Source organism: Suricata suricatta, chromosome 3 (assembly GCF_006229205.1).
Source record: "Suricata suricatta isolate VVHF042 chromosome 3, meerkat_22Aug2017_6uvM2_HiC, whole genome shotgun sequence".
Lineage (NCBI taxonomy): Eukaryota > Metazoa > Chordata > Mammalia > Carnivora > Herpestidae > Suricata > Suricata suricatta.
The window spans coordinates 70,021,105-70,035,497 of NC_043702.1; positions in this window are offsets into that span (position 1 = coordinate 70,021,105).

Sequence of the window (14,393 nt, forward strand, 5' to 3'; positions counted from 1 at the left end):
AACAATATTGATTTGTTACGTTGATGACCCACCACAATTTGCATACCTTATTTTGGCATAGCTTCCTTTTTTAGAAAAAGGGGAGGGTACCATAGCAGCCAACCCTCAAAGTTCCCTTGCGTGAGTAAGAAAAGAAAGCTTTTCCTCAGACAATTTGCTGCCATCTGCCAGCAAATTATTCTAATGAGTGTACAGTTCTATGGTGATCTCAGTATGAAGGGTACCCCCTAGAGTTGTGTAATGTGCTACCCGCACTGGTTCAAGAGTCCCTAACAAGAGAGCTTCTCAAAATGCAGAGGCCCAGGCCTCACCTCCTCTGAGAGGCTCTGCAAATGGTCCAGGGTGTGAGTCAGGTTTTTGGAAGCTTCAGGAGATGGGAAAACACAAGAAATTGTTGATAGGAAGAGTTTGGACGATTCAAGTCGTAGCGGTTGAAAATGCTGTTGCATCAATGTAAACAAGTCAAAAATGAAGTTTCCCCGAGGTGCCCTGCTGGCAACTCAGGAGGTAGCTCTGAGTCAGAAGCGGTGGGAGGGCATGAGCCAGGAAAGGAAGAAGCTGTCACCAGGACTGGCCTTATTCACAGAAACGCTGGAACACTGAAAAGCCCCTCTGCACAGAAATAAGTTTACTATATATTTGGGAACGCCTAAAATTCTAGTTGCTTTCCTTATGACTTACAGATCGTTAGAACAACAAATAGTCTTAGACATCAACTGGTTCAAACCTCTCATTTCTCAGATGCAGTCTAGAATACTGAATGACTCACCCATGCTCACACGCTAGTTGTGGTATTTGGCTTTGCTCTGGGCATCTGGAGGAGGAGAGGGCTCTCAAAGAGGGAAAAAGGGCATCAGAAAAGAACAGGTAGAATATTCCAGAGACATGGCTGCCCTACTGCATAGTCATTACAGTTTTCCTTTTCCTATAACCCCTAAATCCCAGGAAAGGTAAATCAGGAGGGCAAGTGGGGAACACAAGAATATCCCTAATATTAGAAGCATGTTAAAGCTTAAGAAAAAACTATAAGTAGCATGTATTAGATTTTTCATTAACTTATTCACTAAATATATTAAAGGAGAGAGATTATGTACCTGAGGATCTCACAGCCCAGTGGGGGAGAGAGATACGCACACAGATGAATTATAATAAACCTGGAACATGTGGTGTTAGGTGTATGAATCCAGAGCTAATGGATCCTGACAAGGGAATCATCTTCCCACAGAGGTTTTGGGAAAGCTTTCCAGAGGAAGGGATATTGGAGCCAGTCTTGAAGGGTGAAGAGGAGTTTGGCAGGTTTGGGAAGGGCATGAGGGAAGGTCCTAGAATTTCTGGTGGGAAGGAATAGTGTGTGACTGCAGTTATTTTCACTTTAGGAATGAATGAAGGGTCGTGTGACAGGAAAACTCTGTGATTAGCAGAGCACGGGAGGTGGCCTGGGCCAAGCCAAGGAGTTGCAACCCACGAAGTCTACAAAGGCTGTTGAGCAGAAGGTGACAGGATGCCTCATGGAAGAGGAGGACACTGGCTTCTTTGGAAGAGGTGGGGGGCCCAGGGAAGAGACTGCTGTAATACGAGGGCTGTGCTGTGTCAGCGAGTCTGCCAGGACGAGCCAGCTGGGCAGAGGAGGGCCGCTCAGCCTCCACCCCCCTGCGGATGTCTGTGCCCTCACACGGAGACCCCGCCTCCTGCCACCCTGTGCTTCCTCCCGGAGGTCCACGGAAGTTCTGCTGCTGACATTCAAAACAGTGGGGAAGGCTCAGCAAAGGGGAGGCCTGTGGTGAAGACCCCCCACCCCTACTCCCACCGTAAGGGAGGGTCTCGGTGTGCGAGATAACAATTATGGCTTCACATGCAGTGCATGCCTGTAGCAGTAATTGGTTAGAGAAGGAATGTCTCTCTTTAAACTGCCTTGGATTCCAAGAAAAGCAGGAGAAACCCAGCATCCGGGTGCAAAGCCAGGAAGATGGTTAGGGAGAAGGGAAAGGCTTTAATTTGGCAGTGGCTGGATACCAGGAGAACCATATTAGTGAGAACCACATTAGTGTGAACCCCAAGGTTGCTGCGTATTTCTGCAGGCACAGGTAGGGGCCTGTGGCCAGAGAGTTGGCTGAACTCCAAAGGATGAGATGACCTCTTGGACCCTCAGCCGTTGGGCTCCCTGCAGCCTTACCAGCTGAGGACACTTTTTAGCGAAGATTTGAGAAGAGTCTCCTGTTTGATAACCAAACCCATAGCTCAGCATAATGCCAAATTCAGTAAATGATTCTGAAATGAAATCAAATTCAAGTGATTAGCCTACTGAGATTCTTATAACTGTGTATACCTGATTATAGCCCAGGGGGGGCTTGTAGCAAGTTTTTGTTTTTTTTCTTAAGCTGCACATTATTGGGACAGGTTAACACTGGGAGACAGAGAAGCAAAAATGGTCCTCAGGGGTCCAGAACCAAGAGCAGAGGCAGGGAGTAGAGGAAGAGCTGTGCAGAGCAGGGTCTCAAAGCCCCTTTCTGAAAACCCAGTAAACGTTTGACCCTTTGGTCTCCTGACAGAGGGACATAGGAGTGTCCTGGGAGAGAGGTGGTGGTGGTAATCGTGGTGGTGGGAGACACTCGAGGGATCTGCACACCTGCAAGGAAGTTTGCAGTAACTTAAATGGTGGTGGCCACGCACGTGCCCCTGGTTCCTGAGGGTGAGTGCGAGCGGGAAGAAGACTTGGGGGCACAGAAGGACTTCCCAAGATGTGTATATGTTCATCGTTTGATAGATTGCTGGAGAATCCAGGAGAAAAGGAGAAACAATGATAATAATCGTTTCTAGGCTATTTACACTTCTGTAATGCATTTATTCCTCACAACAATTCTGTGAAGTGGACACGTTTGTTATCTCTATTTTATAAATGAGAAAACTGATGAGTGCCCTGGATCATAAACTTCATAAAATGGAAACAACGGATACAACATAAAAAGCATCCTAAGGTCTCATGGAGATTTAAGAAACAATAGCCACCCTATCACAGTGTGCTCTGGTTACCCAAGGTCTTCAATAGCTGTAATCTTGTTTTGTGACTGATGGATTTGAAGGCAGGAGATTAGTAAAATACATGAGAAATTGCCTTAACAAATTAGAACCAAATTAGTGAGAACTGAAAAATAGAATTCTTCGTTTTTGTGTTAACCAAAGCTGGGGACAAAGGAAAAATAAGTTAGTTGCTTGCTCGGGAAGTTCCTATCCCTGGAAAATAAGAGTGGGAACCACTAAACAGCTTCCTGATCAAGAATAACAACTTGTGCATCAGAAATGTTCCTCCAGACCCTCACCTCACTGAGTCCATGTATGCAAAGCCACTGTGTCCTAAACTCTGCTTAATTCCAATCATTCCCTCACCTTGTGAGAACTGCCTAAAAAAATCACCCAACTCAGGTCCTCGAAAACCTTACAAGGTGGTGTTTCTGCCTTACAAGGTGGTGTTTATCAATCTGTTTTTCTGGAGTTAACAGGTGACATTAAGCATATATTTAACTATATAGCTGAGGTAACATTGTGACCTTATCAGTAAGAGGACCCAGTCTTAGAGCAGGCTTGTGTGTGTAAGACACACTCTATGTGTCATAAGTAAAGAGAAGAGAGGTTTCTGAGGTAGCTGACTATGAAAAGTTAGACCAATAAAGATCCCCAAATAGAATACTAACTCTCCCAATCTTATTCTCTTTGGGGGTGAGAGAGGGAAAAAGGAAAAAATTATAGTAAAAACCAAGAGAAGTAAAGAGAGAAGCAGTAGAAATGACTGGATGCTGAGAGGGAATCTGAGTCGCGAGAGCAGCGTTCCGAGGGAACACCAGCTGCTCTGTTCTGACGTGACCACAGAGTGCTGGGGTCACAGAGCTGCTGGTACAGCCTGGGGAGCTGCAAGTCATGGCCCCACTCTCCACGAGGCCTGTGGTGCGGCTGATGAGACGATCCTTGCAAAAATGATACAGTAATAGTAACATTTTTATTTTTTTGCGGATATACAACTGAACACAATAATATGCACAGATCTTAATGTTCAGTCCTGTGAATCTTGATTATTGTATATACCCATGTCACCATCAAGCAAAACATGACCCCAGAAAGTTCTCTTGTGCTCCTTTCCAGTCAATCTTTAAAAAAAAAAGTTTATTCATTTATTTTGAGAGAGAGAGAGAGAGAGAGAGAGAGAGAGAGAGAGAGAGAAAATCCCAAACAGGCCACATGCTGTCAGTGCATACCCCAACATGGGGTTCGATCCCACAAACATGAAATCATGACTTGAGCCGAAGTCAAGAGTTGGAAATTTAACCGAGTGAACCACTCGGGTGCCTCGAATCAATCTTTTTATACCAGAAACTCTACAGATTAGTGTGCCTGTTCTTGTGCTTCATGTACAATGTCCTTTCCATGTCTAGCTTCTTTTGCATTACACACTGGTTTGAAGAGTCATCCAGGCTGCTGCAAATATCAAGAGTTGGGTTTTTTTGAATGATTAAGTAGTATTCCATTAAAGGGTTGTGCTGTTAGGCACCTGGGGTGGCTCAGTTGGCTAAAATGTTCGACTCTTGATTTTGGCTCGGGTCATGATCTCATGGTTCGTGAATTTGAGCCCCTCATCGGGCTCTGCACTGACAGCAAGAATTTGCTTGGGATTCTCTCTCTCCCTCTGTCTCTCTCCTCCCTCTCTCAAAATAAATAAATAAACTAAAAAAAAAAAAGGATGTGCTGTAATTTATCTTTTTTCCTGTTGATGGGCATTTGGATTGTTTCCAGTTTGAGGCTATTAAGGAAAGGTTTATACAAACATTCACATTCAGGTCTTTTTGGGGACATATGTTTTAATTTTATAGGATAAATACCAACAAGTATAATTTGGGGCTCATATTGTGGATGTATGATTACATTCATGAGAAACTGCCAGACTGCTTTCCAGAAGTATCTTATCATTGGACACTGCTGCTAGCCACCTACGAGAGTTCAGTTGCTCTGAGCATTATTGACAACATTTAGAGTTGTCAGTCTTTTCAATTTTAGTCATACATCGGGTCTAGAGAGGCATCTCATTGTAGTTTAAAAAATATATATTAAAAAAATTTTTTTTAATGTTTATTTTTGAGAGATAGAGTGTGAGTGTAAGAGGGGCAGAGAGAGACGAAGACACAGAATCTAAAGCTGTGCTGAGCTGTCAGCACAGAGCCTGATGTGAAGCTTGAACCCATATACTCATAAACTATGAGATTGTGACCTGAGCCAAAGTCATACGCTTAGCCGGCTGAGCCACCAGGTGCCCCCAAAATAGATTTTTAATGTTTATTTATTTTTGTGTGACAGAGAGACAGAGCGTGAGTGAAGGAGGGACAAAGAAAGACAGAAACATAGAATCTGAAGCAGGCTCCAGGCTCTGAGCTGTCAGCACAGAGCCCAAACCCATGAACTGTGAGATCACGACCTGAGCTGAAGTCAGATGCTCAACCGACTGAGCCACCCAGGTGCCCCTCATTGTAGTTTTAACACACATTTCTCTGAACTTCAGTGATTTTGAGCATGTTTTCATGTGCTAGTATCCATTAACACATCTTCTTTTATTACATTTGTCCAACATTTTTGCCTGCTTTTTAAAAATTGGGTTGTTCATCTATTTCTTGTTGACTTATAGTTCTTTCTATATTCTGGATATGAACACTTATTACAATAAATATTATGTATGTATTTTTTGCCAGTCAGTGGCTTATCTATTAATTTCCTATGGGTGTTTTGGGGTGCCTGGCTGGCTCAGTCAGTAGAGCACATGACTCTTGATCTCAGAATCATGAGTTAAAGCCCCACATTGGGCATGGAGTCTACTTAAAAAAAAAAAGTTAAAATTTTTTTTTCTTATGGGTGTTTTTTGATGAAAGAACTACCATTGTTTTGGATACCAGCCACTATATTAAGTGCTTTACCAGCACTACCGCACTTGAGCTAAAAATATTTGTAATTTAGATATTAATCTTCCCATTTTACAGATAAAAGTGTGAAGACTAAATAAAGTTTGGCAATTTCCTCAAAGTTTAGGGATGGGAGAGTCAATATTTGAAACAGTCATCCTGGCTCTAGAGCCTGAGGTTTTAGCTATACTAGCCTTTAGGTTTTACCCTTCTGTGTTAATTATAAGCCCCCATCATTGAAGGCTGTGCATCTGAGCCTTTTTCTCTGACAAGATGCTCATTGAGGCAGCCATGAACTGCATCCCTGGACAGTGCAGACCTACTTCTGTAAACTCACAGTGGTGCTTTAACCACTTAGACAGTAAACAGCCTCTGAGGATGATCCCAGAGTGCTTTATGCCCTCATCAGTTGCTCCAAAGACAAGAAATACATTGTGACCCTACTGCCCAGCTATAGAATTATGGGCACTATAAAACTGCTTTGAAGTGAGATTATAGAGTTTAGAGAAGAGAGGTTCCTTTCTGGGGAGTCGCTCAGATTTGAAGCTTGCCTTGTCCTTTTCTCAATTCTCCCTCATTATTTACATGTATTATTTACATACAATAACCACCTCTTAGATAGGGCCCTCTGAACCTTATGGGTCAGTCTCTCTCAATTTGGGTGGTATGGTATGGACAGTCACATCACCACTGCTAAATATTTATGTTCATTGTTGTCTTGAGAATCTCCTGTGTCGAGTAAAACATCATTATCTGAACTTGCATTACACAGTTCTTTGCCACAACTCAGTGATTGATAAAGTCATGGTCATAGGAATATTTGAATGTGCATAATGGTAATAAGGAATATGCTAGGTAGAAGAGTGATGAGTGCTATAATCTTTAGGGGACAAAGGGCTTGGGAAAGCCTGAGTACTCTGGGCAGTACAGAGCATGGCAACAAAGGGAACAAACAGGGCTTTTCTAAAATGATAGGTAAAGAATAAAATCAAAGGTGGAGGCCTTGTCCAGTGGGAGGTATGCAATGAAGGCCCACCACACACCTCCTAGCACTGTTTAATGTGCAGCTGACACAGGGTAAAGGAGGTCCTGGAAATGTTTACGGGAGTGCTTCAGAGTTTAACCTTCCACCACCAGCCTCCTGAGTTTTGTGTTCCAGGCCCCTAATGAGCAAGATCCTGTTGCTCCAACTTGAAATGATTTGGTGTTTATCTTGGCTTGATTGGCCTCAAAGTAATTGCTTTACAAAGATGTGCAATTCCTTGCACTGCTATTTCATCAAATTCACATTCCTTTTCATTCACTCTTAAATGCCCAAATTGGGAACTGTAAAAAGGCTACTCTTTTTGGTCATCTGACTTTGCACTGGCATGAAAATCCAATAAAATAAACCACACAAAAGCACCCTACACCCTTTTTGCTAGTATGGGGTGAATTTCAAAGCATTTTATGGGCAACTGACAAGTTCTAGTTCAAGAGAAGAGACTAAATGTATGGTATAGCAGGGGTGCCTGGGTGGCTCAGTGGGTTAAGTGATGGACTTCGGCTCAGGACATGATCTCACAATTGGTCAGTTCAGGCCCAGCATTGGGCTCTATGCTGACAGCTCAGGGCCTGGAGCCTGCTTTGGATTCTGTCTCTCTCTCTCTCGCCCTTCTCCTACTCACACTCTGTGCCTCTCTCTCTAAAAATAATAAAAAAAAATTAAAACAAAACTTTTTTTAACATACAGTACAGAAAAATGGTGTCCTTATTGACTGTGTGACTTTGGATAAATTACTTAATCTTTCTGAGCCTCAGTTTCCTGGATGGTAGTAATACCTATCTTATATATTCATTATGGACATTAAATGAGGTGACAAATATATAAAGAGCCACCCAGCATATAATAGCACTTATTAAACACTAGTTTTCCTTCCTTTGCTGTCTGGGCTTCACTTACTTCCTCTATAAAATAGGACTTGCCTCATAAGGATCAAAGGAGAAAAGGTACATGTAGACCCTTTATAAGTTGCAAGGCGCTCCATGTGGTAGTTATTGTGAAACAGGTCATTATGTTTTCATCATATTTGAGTCAGTCACTCCTTTGTCTTCCAGATATTCTTCAACGTCAAAACAGAACATGCATGAGAAGTTCTCTGTCGGTCCCCAGACCTCCATTTTGAAGGGTTTGGAATATAAAGTATCAGGGTTAAGAGCTTTAAGAACTAGTAGAAAAGAGTAGAACAGCATTTTAATAGGAGGGGGGGGGAAATGCCTAAACATCCTTCTAGACAAAAGGACATTTAGAGTACTATTTTCAAAATTCAGCTTGAAAACGTGTTGAATTATGAAAATGAATTGTATGTAGTCTACAAGGTTGTAGAATCTCAGAGGCCAAGAGGCTGTCAGGTATTGAGGAATCATTCTTAAATTATTTGTTTTGAGGGGCATCTGGGTGGCTCAGCTGGTTAAGCTTCCGACTTTCAAAAAAATTTTTTTTGACATTTATTCATTTTTGAGAGACAGAGAGAGACAGAGCATGAGTGGGCAGAGAGAGAGACACAGAATCCGAATTAGACTCCAGGCTCTGGGATGTGAGCACACAGCCCGATGCGGGGCTCAAACCCACGGACCATTAGATCATGACCTGAGCTGAAGTCAGATGCTTCACTGACTGAGCCAGCCAGGTACCCTAAGTTTCTGACTCTAATTGCAGCTCAGGTCTTGATTTCAGGGTCATGAGTTCAAGCCCCCTTTGACTCTGCACTGAGTGTGAAGCCTGCTTAAAATTTTTAAAGAAATTATTTGTTTTGAAATTATCCTCTTATTTCCTGATCACAATAAAATATTACAATGGAAATTTCAACTCGATATGAAGATATCATAGATGTGACACTCCAAAGGAAGGCCATGTCACCATAAGCAAAATGAAGAAGTAGTTCACAGGACTCTTAACCCTTTACCCCAGAGAGAGGTGAACCCTAGGGGCCCTGCCATGTAGGAACTGGTATGCGTGTGTGTGGTGTGTGTGTGGCTTGGAGAATGGAATGCATTCCATACTTCCTTAGAGCTGTACAAATGATTCCTGGATGACAATCTTTGAAAAACCCACAAAAGCTCCCCAAGAGGAAAAGTCAGTTGTGATTAAGCCTTTGACAAGAAACCTGGAAACTTCTCCAGTCACTTTAGTAAGCTGGGGCCCTGAAGAAGGTAAGGGGGAAGTTGACCAAAATCTTCTCCCCTATTGTAGATTTTCCCTGGTAGCAGCCTTAAGTCTATCAGAGTTTTGGATTTTGCATTGATCAGGCATCCTGATTATTGAATAGAGACTGTGTATGTGACCAAAGGAACCATAAAAAATTAGTTCCTGAAGACCTGAGAGTGAGTTGATAAGCCAGGGGTCTGCCTGAGTTTTGGGCAGTTCCACCTTCTGAAGGATCATTAGGAAGTCCATGGGAGCAGGGTGCCTATGTGGTTCAGTTGGTTAAGCGTCTGACTTTGGTTCAGGTCATGATCTCATGGTTCATAAGTTTGAGCCCCTCATTGGGCTCTATGTTGATATTGCAGAGCCTGCTTTGGATCCTCTGTCCCTCTCCCTCACCCTCCCCAGTTCATTCTTTCTCTCTTTTTCTCAAAATAAATAAATAAACTAAAAAAAAAAAAAGGAAGTATGTGGGAGCATGTCTTGATTATCACAATAATTAATGAAGAAAGTGCTACCGGCATTTAGAAGGTTAGAGCCTGGGATGCTAAAAATAATGAAAATTGTCCTGCTTGAAATGCAAACAGTGTCCACATTGAGACACACTCATAGAAGCAAGGGTAGGAGCATCTCTTCCCTGAGCAAATTTTTAAAAGACAGTGGAAGACAAAAATTATGGATTATATCATAATCCATAATACAAGCTTATTTACCATATCCATTTCATTTGGGTGAAATAATTTAAAAACAATTTTTTTATAGTTTATTTATTTTTGAGACAGAAAGAGACAGAGCATGATTGGAGGAGGGCCAGAGACAGAGGGAGACACAGAATCTGTAACAGGCTCCAGACACTGAGCTGTTAGCACAGAACCCGACGTGGGGCTTGAACCCACGAACCGTGAGATCATGACCTGAGCCAAGGTCAGATGCTTAACCGACTGAGCCACCCAGGCACCCCTGGGTTGAGATAATTTTGTGGACTCTTTGCAGTGATTCAAGAGCCCTCCTGGATGCTTGGATGTATTACTGCAGAAGCAGGTAATGGAGTAGGTGAGGGACCCAGCAGAAGGAGCACTGACTGTGGGTGTTGCAGAGCCCTGGCCCACAGTAAATCTGCTGTGGTAACTGAAGACTGGGATCAGTCCCAGGTTTGAGAAAACACAGCCCGCCCTGGTGTGATAGACTGAACACAGCCCTAATCTCTGAGACCTGTGAAGGTGCCAATTTACAAGGCAAAAGGGACATTGCTGATGCAATTCATTTGACATCTTGAGACGCAGAGATGAACCTGGATTTTTGCGTGGGGACAATGTATTCACAAGGCTCCTTAGAAGAGGGAGGCAAATGGATCAAAGTCAGAGAAAGGAGATGTGACAACAGAAGGAGAAGATGGAGGGATGTGGGTGGCTTTAGAAACGGGAAGAGGCAAAGAAATGGATTCTCCTCTAGAGCCTCCAGAAAGGAACAAGACCCTGCCAACACCTTGATTTTGGCCCATGAGAGCTGTTTGGAACATCTGATTTCCAGGATTCTAAGATAGTCAAATATGGGGCCTGTTTGTTTATTTTTTAAAGCCACTTCTAAATTGGTGGCAGTCTGTTACAGCATCAGTTGGAAACCATGTACCTGGCTTCAAGTGCAATAGAAACCTTCCTACACAGGAGACCAATAGATCTCAGAGTTTTTCCTCAAGAGTCTCCATCCTATGACACACCCCTCCCTACCATTTTCGAAGATTCCAAGGAGATATAAAAGCAAGCCAGTCAGTATCTCCTGCCAGACCCTGTGGACATTTGTCATCATGGCACATTGTCATGTGACAAAAATATGTGTGCCCAGGGACAAGGGTCCAAAGTAAATACAAAGGATTTCCATATTATCTGCATTTTTCTCACTAAAATTTCTCCTTCTCTTTCTATGGATAGCTGAAAATATAGTCCATGACATCAAGGATATTACACTGCTTACCTTTTTTTGTTAATTTTTAATGTTTTTTTAAATTTATTTTTGAGAGAGAGAGACAGCATGAGCAGGGGAGGGTTAGAGAGAGGGAGATACAGAATCCGAAGACAGACTCCAAGCTCTGAGCTAGTTGTCAGCACAGAGCCCGACGCGGGGCTCAAACCCACGAACTGTGAGATCATGACCTGAGTCAAAGTCGGACGCTTAACCGACTGAGCCACCCAGGTGCCCCTCACACTACTTACTTTGATTTTCCCAAGGACCTCCCTCACCCTACCGATTCCTACATTGGATCTAGTGCTGCCTCAGGTCTTACAAAGTCTCAAGTAGCAAGGTGAAATAAAAATGAAAGAAAATTAAGTGAATGGTGCTGCAAAAACAAAAGAACCTCCCTTACTCAGCAGAGCAGAGCATTTAAAATGGCAATAATTAGATCACCCTTTCCAACAACCAACTTGAGTTTTTCCTCTTCCTTCCGACCATAGTTAGGTATTCAGCTACAAACTTGAAGATGGAATAAAGCCAGACTTTAAGTTTATTTGACAAGAAAGCTTAGCATCAGATACTTAAATCATTAAGGAGAAGGGACCAGCCTAATACATTGTAAAACTAAAGATCAACTAGGACTCAACATGGTGCCCTGATGGTCTGTGTTCTGCTCATTTCGGTAGGAAAAATGTTTATTCACTGAGAACTGGAGGTCATGCACTGAGCAAGGATTCCTTGAGAAGGTCTGTTTTCTCTCAAGAATGCTTCGTCTGGCACAGGGAAAATGAAAACAAGTTAAAAAAAATCATTCCTGGACGGTAATTTTCTCTGGAGACTTAAAAAAGAAAAATGAAATAAAAACTGTCTCTGCAATCTCCGTAAATGTGAAATGAAATGCACAGAACAGGCGCCCCGGTACCTCAGGTCCACCTTTAACTGCCTAAAAACAAAATTTTCAAATGATATTATGTTTCCTTTTGTTAATTGGAAGCTCCAGAAGGAGTTTTATATTAAAAAAAAAAAAGGAAGCAGTATAGTAGAGTTAATGCTGCACATATGAATCCTCATTTTGCTGAAGCCTGACAAACATGAGAAAAATAATCAATGTTACGAATCAATGTGTAATTATGTTAGTATTCCATGTAAACCTATTACTCAATATAACATGCCCATAGGCCACATTAGATGAAGGTCCAGTTATGGAAATGAGGGCATCGGGCATCTGTTCACCGTTGCGACATTCTCTGGCTTTCACTGAAGACTGGCACCTGACTCCTCCATCCCACAACCTCTTTATCCTAGTGACCTTGTCAGCAACCTGTCCCCCTCTCTAGCTCCACTTAGCTCTCCCCTTCCATGGCCACAGCCCGAGGCCTGTCCACAGGGGCTCTGACCACACCTACCAGCTCCTGACCCTAGGGAGACTTTTCTAACCCTGATCCCTCCTTGTTCTTCCATTGTGAGTACCTTTCGTACCTCAGCTCATACAGATAAGATCACTTAGGTACTCACCTGAAAATCAGGACCACATTAATGCCCTAGGCACTGAAAAAGTGATGGTGCCCTTGTCCTAGATGTAATTCAGAAAGTACAAGGAGGTCCAGTTTCTGATTTGTATTTGCCAGTTTGTTTATTTTGGAGAAGGGATAGGGAGAAAGTGAGGGGTGAATATTTTTAGCAAAAAAAAAATTTTTTTTTTCATTTCTAGGTGTCCCTGCATTGCCAGTACTTCAAGTAAGATTTAGTCTGCTCATTGGGTAACTGGAATCATTTTACAAGTCTTCGGCTCCCTCCTGCACACTAGTCCTCCTCTGCCCAGACAGGCAGTACCCAACACTAACTCACTGTGCTCTCATTTGAGTCTGCCTCAGAATCTCTTGCGATGCTTGCTTTCATTGCCTGTTGCAAATAAGATGGGGTCACAGCCCACTTCAGCTCCCATTGGCTGTGCAGACCTCCCAGGGGCCTCCCATGACCTGGACAGCTCACCCCACAGTCCTCAGCTACAGGGTTGGTTCTGCCCTTACCACAGCGACTCCGTGGCTTGCAGGCCAGCCCTCTTCTCATTTCTCCATCTCCTCTGAGGCCTAAGGAAAATCCTGGTGCCATCCAAGCCTCTTAGAGTCGGAAGTTTGTCAAAGGAGAGGCTAGCTCAGTCCCTCTGTCTAGACTTGTCCTAGAAATTGCTACTCCAATACAGTGCTGGCTTTCAGGATGCCTCTTCCCAGGGGTTCAAGAGGGAATCGGGACATGAGTGACCCCTGGCCCCCCATGACCCCTTTCAGACCTATTTGAATTTAGGAATCATTCTCCTCTCCTCTCTGAGTGCTCCTGCCAACCAAGTCATCAAACTCTTTCCTTGAGGGAAAACTGTTCCTACATCTTATAGAATTCCTTCTCCCACGGGCTCTGTAAAAGCCAGACTCCTGCTCCAGATATCTGAGAGGGAGTTTTTAAAATACAGAAACCATGTTCTCTCTCAAAAGGGTTTGGCTCTTGACTCTGAAAGCTTGAGTTTCAAAACTATTGTTTCTGCTGGGTTCTTTTAAAATGTAAGCTACCAAACATCACAACTGAGCAGGGATTTTTTTGTTGTTGTTCTGAACTGTATCTCACCTCCTGCTGAAACAAGCTTTAGTGAGTTAAAAGGGATTAGACTGTAAAGAAATAGGAGAATAAAAAAAAATACTTTGGATAATATTAGGAAGAAAAACACAAAGTCATGCACACATAAGTCCCCAACCTCCACCCCCCCACCCCACCCCACCCAGCCATAAGCTATTGGATCTTGTTTTGGCCTGGACAGCATTTGAGACGTTTAACTAGTTGGTGATATTTTCAGTCGGATGATTTAAGCTAAAAAGTCGTATTTCTGCCTTCTCTTGGAGTCATGGCCACCTTGAGCCGTGACAATCACCAGGACCTGGCCTGCCCCAGAGGTTAATCCTGTCCACCCCAGTTTGCTGGAGCCCCTGCACATTCACCTCCTGGCTCAGCCCTAGAGGCATTTATAACCTCTGCCCTCAGTAGCGCTTTTCAGTTAGCCTCAATCCTTCTTGTTGTCTCTCTTAAGTTATTCCAGAACTTTGCACCTTCCTTAAACTCCTTACTTTCCCCCAAGCCCACTCCCTTGCACTCTCAACAGATGACCTATTTTATTGAAAAAATTAAGGTCAAAATTACTGACTCTTCTAGCTGCTGTCCAACCTACAAAATTCTCTACATCTGTGTTAGTCTTGCCTCCACTCTCAGGACGGATAGTCTTCCTTGTGGTCAAGGCAACCTCTTCAGTTATGCAATTTGAAAATCCCAATGTTGGA